Consider the following 19,846-nt stretch of genomic DNA (forward strand, 5'->3'; position numbering starts at 1 on the left):
CCACTCAACTTTCAGTATTAAGGTTTATTGATTATATATTTCGCTATACATACACACACATACATACACACACACACACACACACATATACACACACACATACACACACTTACACATACACATACACATACACATACACACACACACACACATATATACACACATACACACACACACATACATATATATACATATACACACACATATATACATATATATATACATATACATATACACATACATATACACATATACACATATATTCACTGAAAAAACCATAGGTTTCACACACGTTATAGTTAGGAATTAGCATTTAAAAAACCTTGCAAATTCACTGAAAAAACCATAGGTTTCACACATGTTATAGTTAGCTGGACATTTTACTGATAAAAAACCAATGAAATTCCCCCGTTATAGTTACTGTAGGCAACTATAACTCACGCGACCGCAATCCTCTGCTGATGCTAATACTGTATTTAGACACTTATTTGCCCATGTCTTCTTCCATTAAATTTTAGCTATACATATATTACAAATATTTTTTTTTCATAAAGACACATGTCATATGGTTTTTTCAGTGAATTTGTACGGTTTTTTAAATGCTAAGTTACTTTACGCCATTTGTGGCGTGCGCGCCCACTTAACGCAGTTCGTTCCGTGCGCGCACGGTGCGCTTCGCGCACCGTGCACGCGGTGCGCTTCGCGCACAGTGAGCACGCGGTGCGCTTCGCGCACCGCGTGCCCACGTTAGGCTAGATGGGCCATGAACGCACGATGCGCTTCGCGCACCGTGCGCACATGGAGGACATATGATGAGCATCGTTGTGACAGGTAAAATATATGTTTTGTTTTGCTGTAATAAGCCATGCACAAATTGTGCCCTTCGGGCACCATTTGCACACGGGGTGGGGAGAATGCGGATTTTTTTTGATTTTTTTATTATTTATTACCGTACGCGTACGGTAAGCGTAATCGGCGAAATTTTCGAAAAAATTAAAATTGCCTTTTTTCACTTGGGGGATCGTTGGGGACTCCCTCGACATGGCTAGGTGCTTGGGAGCTGTCTAAACAGCCCCTTTACATGTTTTTGCACTTTGTTTTTCAACCCCCTGTCAGAGTGCGGGAGAGAAAATGGCGGCCGCCGCTTCCTGGTTTCGACCGATTCGAATGTTTACTAAGATCTAACGGCCAATCAGAATCGCGCTGGCGCACGTCACCGTACGCGTACGGTAAGCGCACCGTAAGCGCACCGTAAGCTGGCTCAGATATATATATTGATTTAAAGGCTATTTTCTCAGAATCTACTGAACAGATTTACACCAAACCTACAAAAGGCACTTCCTTGACCTGAGGACTACCTCTCTTCCAAATTTCATTAAATTCTGTTCAGCCGTTCGGGCTGTAGCTCTGTCTAAAAGTCCTATGGAAAAAGGCATGTGTAAAACGCGTTTTGGGACCCCCCTTTTATCTCAGCCCCCGCTTGACGAATCCCCCCCGAGACTTTCAGGGTAGGAGCGGTGCTCAACGCCCCACCTATTTTGAAAATTTTGCGAGGATTCGTCGACCGGCGCCAAAGTTATTCAAAATAGAATGTTGCGGATTTCCTATGGTAAGAGGGTCCTAACTATAACTATCTACTGGCGACCGCCAGTAGATAATATATACATATACATATACACATATACATATACATATACACATATATATACATATACATATACACATATAAAGCTACTTACCAGTGTGCATCTGTTCTTGGCGTGTAGAGCTGTAGAATCATATGCTTTTGCATAGATCACCAACTAGTGTTGGGCCCAGATGTTTGCACTTTGTTTTTCTTCGTAAAACTCTTTCCAGTCACGAGGTAGGGGACTCCTCCCTTAGGTGACAGTGCCCATGGGCATCGACTCCATTGTTAGATTGTTGCCCCGCAGCGGGTGATAACGGAGTCAGAAGGGTTAGTTAGAAGGAGATGTCCAAGAATGTATGTATCCAAGTAAGATGTACCTGCAACAGGTAGAGGTACACGGGGAGGCGGGTGGGTGCATATGATTCTACAGCTCTACATGCCAAGAACAGATGCATACTCTTAAGTAGCATTTTCTGTTCGAGGCATATGAGCTGTAGATCATATGCTTTTGCATAGACTATACACCAGATATCTCCCAAGGCAGTGGCTAACCTGTAGTTGTTGCAGTAGTCTGAGATCGTGTACATAAAAATGCCTGGCCTACTCTAGCTTGTTGTGCTGCTAACACATCCACCGAGTAATGTTTTGTGAATGTGTGAGGGGTAGACCATGTTACAGCTTTGCATAAGTCTATGGGTATAGTTCCTTGGAATGCCATAGAAGCCCCCAGTTTACGTGGAGTGTGCTCTAGGGGGAACTGGTAATGTTCGTTTAGCCTTTGCATAGCATATTTGAATACACTTAATCCACCTTGCAATACCAGATTTTGATATCGCATTGCCCTTGTGTGGTGGAGCAAAGGGCTACAAAAAAGATAATTAGTGTTACGGAAAGGTTTTTGTCCTTTCACCAATACAGCAATGCTCGTTTGACATCCAGCATGTGCAGAGCACGTTCTACCACTGAATCTGGTTGAGGGAAGAAAACCGGTAACTCAACCGTTTGATTAATGTGAAAGGCAGAAATGACTTTAGGAAGGAATTTAGGGTTGGTCCAAAGAACTACTTTATTTTGGTGCATCTGCAAAAAAGGTTCTTCTATGGTTAATGCCTGGATCTCACTGACTCAGTGATGTGATAGCAACTAGAAAATCCACTTTCCATGTAAGAAATTGCAGTTCACATCTGTGTAATGGTTCAAAGGGTGGACCCATAAGTCTGATGAGAACAATATTGAGATTCCACACTGGGGCAGGTGGACGTCTCGGTGGAATAACTCTTGAGTCCCTCCATAAATGCTTTAATGACAGGGACTCGAAAAAGAGACATATGCTGCTTATTCTGGAGGTATGCAGCTATTGCAGCAAGATGTAAGCGGACAGTTGAGTATGCTAAATTGGAACGTTGTAGAGGTAACAAATAAGCTTTTGTACCGAAGCATCAAGCGGGTTGATGTGGTTGTTACAATAAATCACAAATCGCTTCCACTTGGCTGCATATCAGGCTCTTGTGGTAGGAAGCCTGGCCTCTTTGATGATTTTCATACAGTCTAGTGGTAGATTTAGGTATCAACACAATTGGAGCTACAGGGGGAGAAACAGCCAGGCCGCCCCGCACAAACGCCGGTGGGACTCGGTAGTAGTGGTTGGGCAGTCACCTTGTGGGCACGCGATCAGCTGACGCGTGTACTAATATGAGATGGTTGCAGGTATGAGGAATCTTCGCAACCAGCTGGTTTGATGTGAATCTCGCACAAAGTTAATATTTGGAACCCCTACAGCCCTGAAGTTGCACAAACTATTTGCAACAAAACATGTTGGCTTGTGGAAATTGAATATGGTTTGATTGAAACCATTTTTAAATTGGGAAAGCTTACATCGCTTAATAAAGTTACGCCAAGCTAGTAAGCTGTACTGCTTTTTAAATGGTGAGAATTATATCTTTATTCTCACGGGGTCCAGTGGGCACTTGTAACAACACTATGCACTGACAGTTTATTCACACTCCGGTGTTACTGTCTTTCTCCTTTTCTTCAGTTTTTCGAGATTCTTACGATGGAACACTTTTCATTTCCTGTATGGAGAGAAAGTAACCGATAAGTGGGTGTGCTAGTGAGTACCAACCAGCAACCCCCTTGGTGTTAAGACCATGAGGTGAATTCTCTCCTCTTGCACTTTTTCATCTTTGGGTGGGATTGGTCATATGATGGTATACTGACATTTTTGTTGTAAATTGACACCATGACACCGACTGGCAATAGGGATCGCTTCTGTGAGGGAGTTTGAAAAGTATGGGTAACCCCTCTAGTGTCGAGTTTGCAGCACTAGGTGTGTAAATCAAGTCAGGCCTAAGGTAGATTTAGGTAGCCAAACTCTAGGACTTCAGGTGCCAGATCGCTAGATTGAGTTGACTGGGATCTGGGTGTCTTATCTCGCCATGGCTCTGGGTGGGGAGACTGGGTGACAGACTTGGTTTTTGATGAAGAACTACTGAGAGTTCTAGTAGGGTTGTGTACCATGGTTGATGTGTCCATGTGGGAGCATCCAGGATTAGGGTCAGGGATGTTTGTTTCAATTTCCAAACCTGTAATGGAATGAGTGGGAGAGGCGGAAAAGCGTAAGAAAATATCCCTGACCAATTCATTCATATCGCATTGCCGTTGGGTGGGGATAACCTGGACGTGAAGTTTGGGCATTTTGCGTTTAGATGCGTGGCGAACAGGTCTATGTCTGGGAAGCCCCACATTTGGAAGAATGGGAGGAGAACTTGAGGATGCAGTTCCCATTAATGTATTTGCTGTGTCTGGAGACTTAGCAGATCTACCATCTAACTGTCCACTCCTGGGAGGTGTTCTGCCAGGAGATCGATTTTGTGACGAATGGCCCATCTCCAGATTTCCTGTGCTAGCTGGGACAATTGGAGGGAGTGTGTCCCCCCCCCTCCCGTGTTTAAATGTAGTGCATGGCTGTCATGTGGTCTGTACGAATTAGTACTATCTTGTGTAATAACTTAACTTGAAATGCTTTCAGAGCCAGAAAAAACGCTAGGAGCTCTAGGTGATTTATGTGAAGCGGTTTCTGCTGGGGGCTCCACATCCCTTGAATTGTGTGTGTTTGGAGATGCACTCCCCAACCGGTCAGTGATACGTCTGCTGTCAGTACTTTCTGTTGAACCAGGTCGCTGAAGGGCCGCCCTTTTAACAGGTTTTGTGTTCCACCACTGCAGAGAGCGATGGGTGCGGCCATCCACCAACACTAGATCCGATAACTGATTGCGAGCCTGGTTCCACTGACGTGCTAAGCATTCCTGCAGGGGGCGCATGTGAAGTCTTGCATAGGGAACTATGAAAATGCAAGATGCCATCATTCCCAGTAATTGTATGAACAATCAAGCTGGTAAGGTGTGTTGAGCCTGGAACTGAGATATTACGTTGTGAAACGTTCCGAGTCTGGCTGGAGTTGGAAATGCTACAGCTGTGCGTGTCTATGGTACCTCCTAGATAGTCTTGAGCCATGGAGCGTTTTAGATGGAATTTTGCCTGGTTTATTGTGAACGCTAATTGGTGAAGGAATTGCACAGTTTTCTCTGTGTGTCGTAGGCAACTGTTGTGTGAACTGGCCTTTTATAAGCCAGTCATCTAAGCAGGGGAAGATGTGAATCTGTTGTCTTCGCAGGTGGGCTGCAACTGCTGCCAAGCATTTTGTGAAAACCCTGGGAGCAGTCGTGACTCCCAAGGGTAGGACCTTGAATTGATAATGTGGGCCTGCTACCACAAACCGGAGGTATTTGCGGTGGGCAGGGTGTATTGGTATATGGAAATAAGCGTCCTTTAGATCCAGAGCGGATAGAAAGTCGCCTTGCTGAAGTAGAGGAAGCACTTGCTGGAGTGTTACCATGTGAAAATGGTCTGACTGAATGTATAGATGGAGTTCTGAGGTTGAATATGGGTCTGAGAAAGCAGTCCTTTTTGGGAATTAGGAAGTATAGGGAGTAAACTCCTGTTCCCTGATATTGTAAAGGGACTGGTTCTATTGCACCTTTTTGCAATTACGAAGGAACTTCTGGCTTTAGAAGCGCGAGATGTTCTTGTGACACGAGTTGTGACCTTGGAGGAATATTGGGTGGAGTGCTTGTAAGTTCCAGGCAATAACCAGATTGGATAATATGGAGAACCCATTTGTCGAATGTAATCGTATTCCAAATGGGTAGAAACGGTGAGCGACGTCCCCCGACAGAAGTGGAATGATGGGGAGTATGGGAAATAAGTCATTGTTGATTTTTGTTGGGGTGGAGGTACGCTTGGAATTACCACAGGCTCTTCCCCTGCCGTTATTTCCTCTATATCCTCCTCGAAAATAACCTCTTGAATAGGCAGACTGATGGTTACCCTTGTAAGAGGAGGCGGCATTGTCCTTAAGAGATGTTTTTTGGAGCCGCCCCGTAGAATGAGCGACAAAAGGAACCTCTGTTGGAAGATGCTTGCAAGGCCCCCATTGACTTAGCAACCTGTGTGTCCTTTTTCAACTTTTCTAAAGATGCATCAACAGCTGCGCCAAAGAGATGTTGCTTATCAAAATGTTGATTAAGGATAGAGGCTTGCTTGTACCTCAGGTTTAAACCCAGCAATCCTTAACCAAGCATGTCTGCGAAGCAGTATGCTAGTGTTGAATGCTCGAGCCACATTATCTGCCTGATCTAAGGCACATCTGATAGAGGTATTTGTTATTAATTTACCCTCTTGAATAAGGTCGCTGGCTTTAGCTTTATGCTCGTCAGGAAGGAACTCAATGAGCTTCTGGCGTTAATCATAATGATCCCCATCATATCTTGCCATCAATGCGCCAATTATTAGCCACTTGTGATGCTATCCTTTTACCGGAAGCATCCAATAATTTGGACTCTTTATCCGGAGGTGGGGCGTCCCCTGTGGTTTGGGAGTTAGCCCTCTTATGAGCATTAGAAACGACCAAAGATTCTAAAGGTAACGGTCCTTTGATGTATACTGGGTCATTAGGTGCAGTCTGGTATTTCCTCTCTACCTGGGAGTGATGATCCTAACTTTGACAGGGTCTTGAAAGATCTCGTCAGTATGTTTAAGCAGGGCTTTCAACATTGGTAAGGTTTGTGTAGCACTTTGAGATGAACTAAGGCTCTCTAATAAAAAATGCTCATCTAGACTCTCCTTTTGGAGTTCCCAAGGTATTCTGCAGCTCTATTAATAAGCTCAATGTACCCAATACTATCACCTGTAAGGAAGGTCTAGATGGATACAAATCTGGGTCATTATCAGGTTGAGGGACATTAAAATTATCCCATGGATCAAGATCCTGTGGGACATCTTGTGGTGCATAGTCATCATCATCATCGTCGTCCCCTGTATCGTGTGGGTCAGGTGATGGTGGTGTAGGGGAATGTGTAGGTGAAATAAAAGGGTCTTCAGAAATGTAACTAGAAGAGTCAATATTCACAATTTTCTTTTTCAAAGGAATGCGATAGTCCTCCGATAAGCCCATTTTTCTATTTTCCGGAAGTTTGGCATGAATTTGTCCAGTTTCTGGGTGAATTCCTTTCTTTTTCGGATCTGGTGGATTTTCGGTCCGAGACTCTTTAGTCCTTGTACCTTCTTTAGATGTTGGTCTCGGCATCAAGGGTTTCAGCACCGAAGATTTTGCTTTCCGCAACGAATGAATGGAGACCAGAAGGTGCATCGGTGCCGAAGGTTTCAGGTTGGCACCGGCGTGTGGACGGGTCGAGCCCCAGCCGGAAGGCATTTTGTGCTTCGGTGCCGAGCCCGAAGGCGGGGTGCTTGAAACTTACTCGGTGCCGACCTTGGCCCTGCAGGCAGAGGAGGGACCAGAGCCTTTTTGTTGTAAAGGAGATGATAGGGGAATGAAGACTCTTTACTCCCGGTCAGTCGTACCAGGGTCAGGTCTTCGGCATCGGAAACGGAGACGTGCTCCTCCTCCATCTCAGCCTCCTGCGCTTATGATTCTTCTTCATTGTACTCTTCTGCGAGGAGGTCTGGCGCAGGGCCGCTTTGCTGGCACATTTCGTGACGTCAAACCTGACGATCACAGAGGGTTTTCTTCGGCCGAAACGACTGGCACCCGTCGCATTCTTTCTCGCCGCATTCCGGAGATAGGCAAAGGTTGCACACTTCGTGCAAGTCGGTGCGTAGGAAAAGTCTGTTCCATCAGCTGCGACCGATCCCGGCGCGGGTATGTTCAACAGCCTTATTCGAATGTTCCGATCGAAGGAGTGTAAACGATGCGCAGAGAGGCGTTAACATGGTTGATTAACAATACCGTCGAGGGTAGTGGATTGAACGTCGAAGGGGGACCGAAGAACGGTGCCGAACCAGAGCGCAATAATTCACATCCGAACCTGATGGCGGAAAAAAAACAATTCAACAATGGAGTAGATGCTCATGCGCACTATCACCTCAGGGAGGAGTCACCTACCTCGTGACTCGAAAGACTTCTTTGTTTTTCTTCAAAGTGTAAACATCCGGGCCCAACACTAGATGGCGATCTATGCAAAAGCATATGATCTACAGCTCATATGCCTTGAACAGATTATATACATTTATAATGTTACTTACCCTTTAAGCATATGTTCGTAGTGTACGGTCAGATTGTTGATGTGGAGGGACAATACATGCTTCTACATGGTACAACGGATGGGCTGGAAATGTGTAGTCTCAACATATATGCACCAAACACTGACGACAATGGGTTCTTTGGGCCCTGGAGACTGAACTCCTACCTTATGTTGGACTACCGATCATTTTGGCGGGAGACTTTAATTGCACCCTAGACCGCCGCCTCGACAGGCATCCACCTCGGTTGGGTATGAAACCCTGCATGGTGGCGAGATTTCAGGAGACCATAACTAGATTGCAGCTTGTTGACATATGGAGGGACAACCATCCTACAACTAAGGAATCCTCCTGCTACACCCCCACACAAGGCCCATAGCCATCTGGACTGCTTCCTCCAGACAAACGACAGTGCCCTGAACATTAAGAGGATGAGCTACCAGGTGCAATTTGTGTTCGACCATGCCCCTTTGCTGTTGGAGTGTGGAGGTTAGGGTCACCAGCCACGCATCCCTTTAAGGCGGCTATGCCCTGAGTCGTTCGGGGACCTTGAATACACTGTAGACAAACTGGAACACTACTCAGTCGTGCAGTGTGGAGTGGGGGGCACTTAAGGTAGTCGTCAGGGGCAAGAGCCTTAGTAAGACCTACGGCATGAGGAGGAAACTGGAGTAAGAATTGAAGGAGGGTGAGGAGAATCTTGCCCAACTGCAGCCACAGTGCTGGGAGAGGCGGGAGATGCAGGCCTGACTGAGGCGCACAGACGAGTCGTAGCCATCTGGGACAGACTGGACTGCCATGTCTGAAAAGACTACAGACAGCAGCTCCACCGTGAGGTTGATCGGTCAGGGAGCATGCTGGCCTGGTTGCTCAAACGTAAAAGACCCCCAATGCTAATTGTTTTCCTTTGCAGGCCAGATGGAGACATAGCAGTCGGACAGACAGTGATTGATTTGTGGATACGAGACCACTTGGTGGGAGTGAATTCACCCCTAGCGGATATTGAAGCTAATGAGGTGGGGGGACTTCTTGGATATGATCTCTATTCCCAGGCTGACAGAGGTCCGAGCTGAGGGACTCCGTGAGGAAAACACTGGAGGAACCCCAGGAGGCCCTCAAGGATATGGCCCAAGCGAAGTGTCCGGGAACGGATGGTCGCCCGGCTGTGTATTTTCAGTCTTACTCCATTCCCTGCCCTATTTGAAACTCTACACGAGACTAACGCTTACGGCGAACTGCCGGTCCACATGCGGGAAGCCCCAGTAATTATGCTCCCAATGCTGTGCAAGGACCCCACAGACCCCAGTTCCTACCAGCCGCTCTGTTCAATGTGGATGTTAAAGTACTAGCTAAAGTGCTGGCGTTGCGGCTAGGACAGGTTACTACACAATGGGTCCAGGACGATCAGTGTGGCTTTATGACAGGGAGGGACACTCATATGAACCTTCAAAGACTTTCCCACATGATGTATGACAGAATGCAGCCAGCACTGACCGCAATAGAAATTAAAAAGGCGTTTGACACGCTGTCCTGAGTGTATCTTTTGGAGGTGCTCTGACGGATGGACCTAGGTACGGGTTTCCAGTCCTTAGTGCGACTTCTATACACAGTGCCAAGTGCGAGGGTGCACACAGGCCACGATGCTCCTGATACATTCAAAATTGAAAGGGGTATACGACAGGGCTGCCCTCTGTTGCCGCTCCTGTTCACCATGCTATGGAGCAGTTAGCGATACACCTTAGGGGCGAAATACGAGAATGGGGCATGCAAGTGGGTGCCATGACACATTTTGTCAATGTATCCCGATGACACACTGATCTATGTAATGAAGCCGGAACACACGGTACCCCTCCTCCTGCGGCTGATTGACAGTTTTGGTGAGGTGTCAGGGCTTCGTGTCAATCGCCATAATTCAGTGCTGTTCCCCCCCTGGTATCCCCTGGTATTGTAGAGAGGTGTGGCTCACTGGTTAGAGGCGGCAGACCCGTAAGCAGAGATTCGGCTAGGGACCAGGGTTCCATTCCCGACGCGGCAGGGTCGTGGACCAGGGTCAAAACGGACTTGATAATTCTCGCCTCGGTACCTACTCTAACCAGGAACACACTCGGCAACTCTGGGCATTAAGCTTGCCTCATCTCTACAACGGCCCCCCACAGACGCCGGGGATGCCTGATTTCACCTTGGAGATACCCAGAAAGGGACCATCTCACAGGGAAAGCCAGGACGGGTTCCCCAGCGGTCTTCAGCGCCGGGACACCTCCTTGTGAGGTAGCTGTTCGCGCTCTACAAAATGCTGTATTATTATTATTATTATTATCCCTAGCTGGGATGGATGTACACAACCTCCCCACAGCGTAATTGCCGTGGGTGACTGAGTTTCCCTTGGTTGAGGATGCAGATGACACATGACCGTCACCAGCAGTATAAGGTAAACATGGGAAGGGTGATAGATGGCTTTATAGCCTGCGTTCGATTCTGGTCTGCACTGCAGTTATGGAAAGAGTTGCTTTAAGCAAGATGATCCTACAGACCCTCTGCCTTTACGCAATGCAAAACTCGTTCTGTGTACTACCGTCTTCATTATTCCAGCAGCTTGATGGGCTGCTGGTGTCCCTGGAACGGCAGGAAATTGGAGCAGGGTTTGCCTTGCAATCTTAAAATTCGACCTTCCCCCCCCCCCCCCCCCCTTGGGGGGGGGGGGGGGGGGGGGGGTCTTGGTCTCCTGAACCTTCAATTGTACTATCTGGCAGGCCTAATTCAGTATGCCACTCAGTGTTGCGAAGACTGTCCTAATTGGGAAAAATCATTACTGACTGATTCAGTTACAATGGACGAGCTCGCAAAATTGTTCATGCACTCCGCAGATTTGTGCATGACAACTTCGTTTTCGCACAAGTTACCAAGGCATGGGAGAAGGCTGTTAGGGAAGTTCTGAGGTGGGCACCCTATGCTAGGATCCTCCGGCTCTGGTGGCTGCATGCATTCATACACATCTGTGTCTCCATGGAGGTATCAAGATGGCTCGTGGGGGATGTCAAAGGGCGGGAGATCTGTTCCTAAACTGCACCTTTATGTCCTTGGAGGAGGTTTGGACCCACTTTGGAATAGTTCGGGAACAATTTGTGCAGTACGCAAGAATGTCCCACATAGCCTGGGAAGTCTGGACATCCTTTCCGGGAGAACCAGGTGAGTCCCAAGTACTACAGGTGATGTTAGATCTTGGCTCATAAAGAGGTATAATTTCTCAATTATATGCTGCTCTCAAGAGCGAAAGGCAGACAAATGTAGAATCAATGCGTGCGATATGGGATGGGGGTGGAGACCTCACTCACAGATGGGGAGTGGAGACGGGCTCGGACACAGGTACTGGAGGTAGCAAGCAACGCCAGATTTAAGCTGATACGGTTTTACTATTTATACAGAGCTTATCTGACATGGCAGAGCCAACACAGGGTTTACCCAATGCGCCCCACTGATGCACCTGCTGTGGCGTATCCCCGGCCAATTTTAGTCATGTTGCGTGGAACTGCGTGGGAAAGCGTTCCTGAAGGGCGGTGCTGAAGGAAGTGAGCAGAATAACAGCAGTGAATGCAGAATTGACAATCTGACACTGCCTACTGGGTCTGCTCCCTCTCCCTAACAAAGGTAAATAAATCCAGTATAGTTTCTTTGAGATGCAGTAGCGGACAAACCTCTTCTACCTGGCTTCATAACACAGGTCTAGTAGGTCGACGGGCCTCTAACAGCATGGACATACACTAGCAGTGGGATCAGCCAGTGGTGGACCCACCCCAGAGGACTCGGGCAAGCTAGAGGGCTGCAGGAACCTTACTATGGAGGCCATCTAGGAGTTGTTCACTGGCAAAACTCCTAAAACTGATGGGTTGAGCTGGAAGTTTTCCAAACTATTACTTTGCAGCTGGTGCCCAAGCTGGCCCTTTGGTGTGAAACGGTGGCCACTGCTGCCTTCGCTTTGGGAGGTTTAGGATAGTGTTGATGCCTAAAGCCATGCCCGTGCCCTCCTTGATCCTTCCTCCTATAGACCAAAAGCTGAACTCTGTTTTTATATTTCTCAGTAAGATTTTGGCAAGCCAAATTTTGTGAGCACTTCCCTACTAGATCCATTTGGATGAAAAGGGGCTTGTACTGGGGAGGAGCATGTCCTTGAACAAAAAGATTGTATAGACTTTTTGGAGGCAGCTCCTCAGGTGTAGCTTTGCTGAACCTGTGGGGAAAAGGCATTCCTCACTCTAGATTGGGAATATTTGTTGACAGTTGTCAGAAGGGCTCCTCCGAGGTATATGCAGCGCATTACTTCTTTCCAGAAATCTACTGGTTGTTACTTTTGGAACTGCTTAGGGCTTATAGTTACATTCTAAGTCAGTGGAGTCACAACGTGTATGGAATCTTGGAATACTGATTTCTCCTGGAGCCCTTGGGTAATCCATCTTGGAAATGGGTGCATTCTGGGGGGGAACATAGAAAATGTGTTCTACTGAAGAGGTGTTCAGACAGGCTGTATAATACTATCAGAACATTTTTATGCAGCATAAACAGTAGACTCTTCCCTTCCTTTTCACCAATTTATACCTGGACATTTGTCAGAGTGATTCAGGGCGTGGGCTATTTCTAAAATATCTGGTGATGTCTAGTGCTTTCATTTGAATAATGGAGTGTCTGGCTGTCTTCAAGTGACCATGTCTACTTCTGTATGTGTCTTTTGGGTACTGATGCTACATACTCAACATGCTAGAAAAAGGCAAACAAGGGTATACTTCTCAGATTACTTACTGGAACGTTTCATTACTGTAACGGGACGAGCCTCTCATCCCAGCCCGGCTACCTCTCATACCTCCTAACTCCTAAGCCATACAAATAGAAGAGTCACACCCCACAGTGCAAAGAGGGGAGCCTTTCTTCACTTATTTTATCTACACACTGCTTGTCTGGAAGCAGAGTAGCTTGTCTCATGTAAGAACTTGGACGAGAAAGAGCTAAACTTGGAGGAATGACTACAACAAGTAAACAGGTCACTCACTCCAAAACCTCTGCTGAGGTCTTGCAAGACTGGGTGCATCCAACATAAGGTCAATAATGGGCTTTACTATGATTTGAAAAATCAATGTCCTCTTTCATTGAATTAGAATGAAGAACAAGTTACTTACCTTCGGTAACGATGTATCTGTAAGAAACATTAGTTAGATTCCTCACCTTAGAATATCCCCAGGCGTCAGACTGGATCCGGAAGATTTTTCGTCAGCAATACCCCTTGCGCGTCGCTAGGCGTCGTCTGCGGCTCCGCGTCCGTCGTCGGCGTCGTGCCCCGGAATGACGTCGGAGTACTTAGACGCCGCCCTCGCGCGCTGACGTCAGTTCTTGTACATAGCTTTCCGCGCCAGGAACGCAGAGCCATGCAAAGACCGACACTGGTGCCAAAAATAAAATCTAGGGGCCTGAAAAGGATAACCTTAACCCTAGATGTCAGTTCGCAGAACGGGGAGGATGGGTGGGTCGGTGAGGAATCTAACTAACTAATGTTTCTTACAGATACATCGTTACCGAAGGTAAGTAACTTGTTCATCTGAAAGAAACACGTTAGATTCCTCACCTTAGAATAGATACCCAAGCAATACCATCCCCGGTGGTGGGTCTGCGAACCAAGATCACACCAGAAAGTCCTGGAGGACAGAACGGCCAAAGAAGCCATCCCTCCGAACTTGGCTGTCAAGGCAATAATGCCTGGCAAACGTGTGTAGCGAAGCCCACGTCGCCGCCTGACAGATGTCCTGCAAAGGGACACCCCGTCCCAAAGCAGTAGTAGCCGCTGTGGCCCGAGTGGAGTGGGCGCGCAGCCCAACAGGAGGGTCCTTTTTTGCCAAGGAGTAGCAAATTTTGATGCACAAAACGACCCACCGAGAGATGGTCCGTTTGTGCACCGCTTTCCCCTTCTTAGCACTCACGTATCCAACAAAAAGTTGGTCGTCCACCCGGAACGGCTTTGTGCGGTCCAAATAAAAGGAGAGCGCACGTTTTGGGTCCAGACGGTGGAGCCTCTCTTCCTCTTTGGAAGGATGCGGAGGCGGAAAGAAGGTGGGCAAGGTGACAGACTGCCCAAGATGAAATGGAGTCACCACTTTCGGAAGAAAGGAGGGACAAGGCCGAAGGACAACCTTGTCCGGATGAACAGACAGAAAAGGAGGCTTTGAAGACAAAGCCTGGAGCTCACTCACCCGTCTAGCCGAGGTGATGGCTACCAGAAAAGCAGTCTTAAGTGTCAGCAGACGAAGAGGACAATTATGAAGAGGCTCAAAGGGAGCGCACATTAGAAATGTGAGAACAAGATTCAAGTCCCACTGAGGCATTACAAAAGGGACAGGAGGGAACGTGTGAGTAATGCCTTTTAGAAAGCGTGTAACCACAGGGGACTTGAAAAGAGAAGGCTGATCAGGAAGCCGCAAGAAGGCAGAGATGGCAGCAAGATAACCTTTCAGGGTGCCCAGGGCAGAGCCCTGCCGGGCCAAAGAAAGAAGAAAGAGGAGAACCTCAGAAAGAGGGGCGGAAAGGGGATCCACAGCCTTTGCTGTGCACCATGCCACAAATTTGTTCCACCGGCAGGCGTATACCGTCTTTGTGGAGGGACGCCTGGCTGCCAGAATGATATCACAGACTTCAGGAGGCAAGTCAAATGGCATCAACTGTCGCCGCTCTATCTCCACGCATGGAGGTGGAGGCTGGACAGGTTCGGGAGGAGGACCGTCCCCTGCTGCTGCGACAGAAGATCCTCCCGAAGGGGCAGACGTATCGGAGGATCGGTCAACATACTGAGTAGCTCGGGATACCAGTACCTTCGTGCCCAATCCGGAGCCACCAAGATGACTTGGGCCCGGTCGTGCCTGATCTTCTTCAGCACTCTGGGCAGAAGTGGTATAGGCGGAAAGGCGTAAAACAGACCGCAACTCCACTCGTGACGAAATGCGTCGCCGAGCGAGTGCCGCCTTGGAAATCCCAACGCGCAGAACTGCTGACATTGCGCGTTCTCTTCGGTGGCGAATAGATCTAACCAAGGCTCTCCCCACTGCTGAAAGAGACCTTGCGCCACTTCGGAGTTCAGACGCCATTCGTGATCCATCATGCACCGGCGGCTGAGTTCGTCCGCTCTGGCGTTCAGAGAGCCCGCCAGATGTTGAACCACCAGGGTGACGCCCTGGTGTTCCAGCCACGTCCAGAGGCGCAGGGCCTCCTGACAAAGGGTCCACGACCCCACCCCGCCCTGTTTGTTGCAATACCACATGGCGGTGGTGTTGTCCGTGAACACCTGCACGACACTTCCCCGGACAGAGGGAAGGAAGGCTTTCAGTGCAAGTCGGATCGCTCTCAACTCCAACAGGTTGATGTGGAGACGAGACTCCGCCGGAGACCAGAGGCCTCTGATCTCCGCCTCCCCCATATGGCTACCCCATCCCAGGAGGGACGCATCCGTCACTACGACATGCTCCGGTTGGGGAAGGGAGAGGCTTCTGCCCATGACCCAATCGCGGTCCGTGAGCCACCACTGCAACTGCTGTGCAGTGCCCTCCGAGATCAAGACATGGTCGGACAGGTTGCCGTGATGCTGGGCCCACTGAAACTTCAGGGCCCACTGCAGAGCCCGCATGCGCCGCCTGGCGTGATGCACTAGTAGGATGCCGGAGGCCATCAGCCCCAGAAGCCGCAACACTAGCCTGACCGAAACCCAGGATAGAGGCCGAAAGATGGGAATCAGGGCCTGTATATCCCGGACCCGCTGTTCCGGTGGATAGACCCGGAACTGCGCCGAATCGAGAACCGCTCCGATGAAGAGGAGCTTCTGAGAGTGACTCGGTTGTGACTTCGGCACGTTGATGGAAAACCCCAGCAAATGCAGGAGATCCGCCGTAGTCTGGAGGTGGGAGACGACTGCCTGGGGCGAGTCCGCCTTCAACAACCAGTCGTCGAGATAGGGGAAGACTGGAACCCCTGATCTGTGAAGATGAGCTGCGACCACCGCCATCACTTTCGTGAACACCCGAGGGGCACTGTTGAGGCCGAAGGGGAGCACGGTAAACTGAAAGTGCTCTTGGCCCACCGTGAACCGCAGGTAACGCCGGTGGGCCGGCAGGACGGGGATGTGGAAATATGAGTCCTGCAAGTCCAACGCTACCATCCAGTCTCCGGGGTCTAGGGCAGCTAGAACCTGAGCCAAAGTCAACATCTTGAACCTTTCCTTCCAGAGGAAGGCATTGACGTTCCGGAGGTCCAAGATAGGGCGTAGGCCCCCTTTGCCCTTCTTGGGAACCAGAAAGTAGTGGGAATAACAACCACGACCTACTTCTGGACTCCGAACGTGCTCGACGGCCCCCTTGGCCAAGAGGGCCGAAACTTCCTCGTGGAAAAGATTCAAATGATCCCCCGAGATACGGTGGTGCTGCGGTGGCATGGCTGGAGGGGTCGTCTCGAAGGGGAGGGAGTAGCCCCTTCGGACGATTTGCAGCATCCACCTGTCCGATGTGATGGACCGCCAGTGGAGCAGGTGATGGCGAACTCTGCCGCCCACTGGCGTGGAATGGGCCTGAAAGCTCGGACTAGGAAGGTTTTGAGGCGGATGCTGCCGGGGTGGATGTGGACTGACCTAGTCGTCCTCCAGAACCGCCTCGGCGGAAACCACGTCCGCGACCGCGAGCAGGTTGGTTCTGCGGCTGGTGGCTAGGCGTACGTGAGGAGGCACCCCTTCCTTGGCCACGAAAGGGGCGAAAGGCGGAAGTTTGTGACCGCGGGGCCGAGAGGCCCAAGGACTTGGCCGTAGCCCGGGAGTCCTTAAAGCGATTCAGCGCACTGTCTGCTTTCTCGCCAAAAAGGCGAGTGCCATCAAAGGGCATGTCCATGAGAGAGCTCTGGACATCACCCGAAAAGGACGTGGACCGCAGCCAGGCGTGACGTCGAAGCGCCACGGAGGTAGAAATGGCCCTACCCAGCGAGTCCGTGGTGTCAAGCCCACATCTTATAGCATGTCGCGTTGCATCCCTCCCATCGGCCAGAGCCTGGGTAAGTCGTGTCCAGACCTCCTCCGGACACAGGGGCAGCGCGTCCTCCACCGCATCCCACAGAGAGTGGGAATAACGGTCCAAGAGACAAGCGGTGTTCAAAGACCGAAGGCCCAAACTAAGGGAAGAGAACAGCTTCTTGCCAAACTGCTCTAGTCTCTTGGAATCCCGGTCCGGCGGGGCGGTCGGGAAAGAGGATTGGGAGGTGGAGGCCTGGATAACCAGGCTCTCAGGGGTAGGGTGTTGGGACAGAAAACTGGGGTCGCCCGGAGCAGGGCGGTGGCGCCTGGCGACGTTCCTGTCCACAGGAGGAACTGTGGAGGGCTTGGACCAGGTGCCCTGTAGAACGTCAGTGAGGGCCTCATTGAACGGCAGTAGAGGCTCAGTGGAGCTTGCTGCAGTCTGAAGCACCTCAGTGAGGACGTTCGTCCTCACAGCCACGGCAGGTAGCTCGAGCCCAAGGGCTGCGGCCGCCTTGCGCAGCACCACGGAGAAAGCAGCACCCTCCTCCGACGCCACAGTCGGAGGAGAGATGAATCCAGTGTCTGGCGAGGTATCCAGACCACTGGCCTCCCCCAGTTCATCTGCCCAGTCCTGGGACAGTTGGGCCTGAGCGGCCATAGGATCCTCGGATCCCTCCCAGTAGTCCCCATCATCGGACTCCTGGTGTAGAGGAGAAAGTAACGGAGCCGGGCGGTAGACAAAATGTGTCTCTAGCGGCGTCGATCTCGGCGTCCATCGACGCCGGACCGGCGCCGGGCCCGGAGCGGGACTGAACTGGGGCACGACATCGAGCGGAGTCGACGTCGGCGTCGGGGGTGGTACCGGTGTCGACGCCGGCGGAGGAGGCGTGACGAGGTCGACCGGCGTCGACGGGGACTCGAGAACGGGTCCCTCGGGCACTTGCGGCGTCGAGGCCGGAGCCGTCAACGGCGCCAGGGCCGGAGCCACCGGCAGGCAAGGCAGCCCAGTCGGGTCCACGGGGCCCGAAGGCGCACCAGCGGGTGTCGACGGCGGAGCCAGGCTCCTCATGGCCGAGAGGAAGGCACTGACCTCCGCCGGCGTCGCATCAGTCCCAGGGACCGGAGGGTATGGGGACGTGCGCGGCGCCTGCAGCTCCGCCGGAGCCGCGGGGGTGGAACCACCCTGACCCTCGGCCGAGTCGCGCGACCGGCGAGGGGAGTCCGAAGAGCGGTGTCGCCTCTTGGACTTCTTGGAGTGCTTCGACTTACCCGAAGACTTGGATCCCGACGACCGATGGTGAAGTCGGCTGCGGCTCCGCGACCGATCCTTGGACCTCCTCCTGGACCGGGATCGAGCGACGCGTGGAGCAGAGTGGCGGATCTCGAGAAGCTTACGGGACCGCTCCCGTCTAGCCTTCGAGGTCAGGGCCTTGCAGTCGGAACACGACTCCGTGTCATGGTCGAGGCCCAAGCAGTACAGGCACCGGCGGTGATGGTCCGTAACCGACATCAGGCGGTCACAGTCAGCACAGGCTTTAAAACCAGGCATCCTACCGGCACCGGAGTCGATTGACAGGAACAAAAAGGATCAAAAAACTAGTCAAAAATTGACTAAAGGGGTAGCTCTCCCGGATCTGCGCTTACTGGCGCGGAAAAAAGAAGAACTAACGTCAGCGCGCGAGGGCGGCGTCTAAGTACTCCGACGACGTCATTCCGGCGCACGACGCCGACGACGGACGCGGAGCCGCAGACGACGCCTAGCGACGCGCAAGGGGTATTGCTGACTAAAAATCTTCCGGATCCAGTCTGACGCCTGGGGATATTCTAAGGTGAGGAATCTAACTAACGTGTTTCTTTCAGATCATGAATACTCTGCTCTGCAGCATTACAGGCCCAACATTATAAGACGATTTATTCACTTTACCATACACCCGATAGGATCGCTCAATGGGGGGGGGGGGGGGGAACGACAGGAATTACGTGCCCCCGGTGTGACAGTAGTGAGGCTGATATTGTCCACATGTTCGCGTTGTGTCCTCATCTTAATTTGTTGATTAAGGCTATTGAATCTTTTTTAGATGCAAATTTAGGAATAAATGTTGTTCTTACGCCAGCATGGATTCTCCTTGGGGTAGGAGGGGGAAACGAGCAGGGTGGTTCATCTTATTTTTTGTTTGTGGCTATGTCAGTCTTTAGAATCTGCGTCACATCAGCATGGTTGGATAAGGCAGCTCCAACATTCCATCAATGGTTAGCTAGATTGTTGTCAGCATATAACCTGGAAAAAGGGATATATGATAGAAAGGGGACAAAGTGCAGAATTCTAGGCAAGCGTATATGGGAACCTATTAGGAGTTGGAAGGAGGAGGTTTCAAAATAAGGAGACTGTTTTGGGAAGATGTTTATGTTGATAGATTTTGGGGATAAACTATTTGGTTTCCTGATCAATGTTTCTCCCATGTAAAGTATAGTGCTATGTGCAAATTGTGATTGTTGATTATAGAAAAACTTAATAAAAATATATTTTTTTAAAAACCAAAAGAATGAGAATGAACATGACAAGAAATACATCCGTGCTTCCCGGCAGGTAACAAGGG

General features: G+C 50.0%; 1 protein-coding gene across 4 annotated transcripts in view; it reads right to left on the minus strand.

Annotated features, from left to right (window-relative positions):
• Positions 1-19,846, minus strand: part of TSPAN12 (tetraspanin 12) — a 326,891-nt gene that overhangs the window by 60,226 nt on the left and 246,819 nt on the right. The window lies entirely within an intron of this gene.

Source organism: Triturus cristatus, chromosome 4_1, assembly GCF_964204655.1.
Source record: "Triturus cristatus chromosome 4_1, aTriCri1.1, whole genome shotgun sequence".
Classification (NCBI taxonomy): domain Eukaryota; kingdom Metazoa; phylum Chordata; class Amphibia; order Caudata; family Salamandridae; genus Triturus; species Triturus cristatus.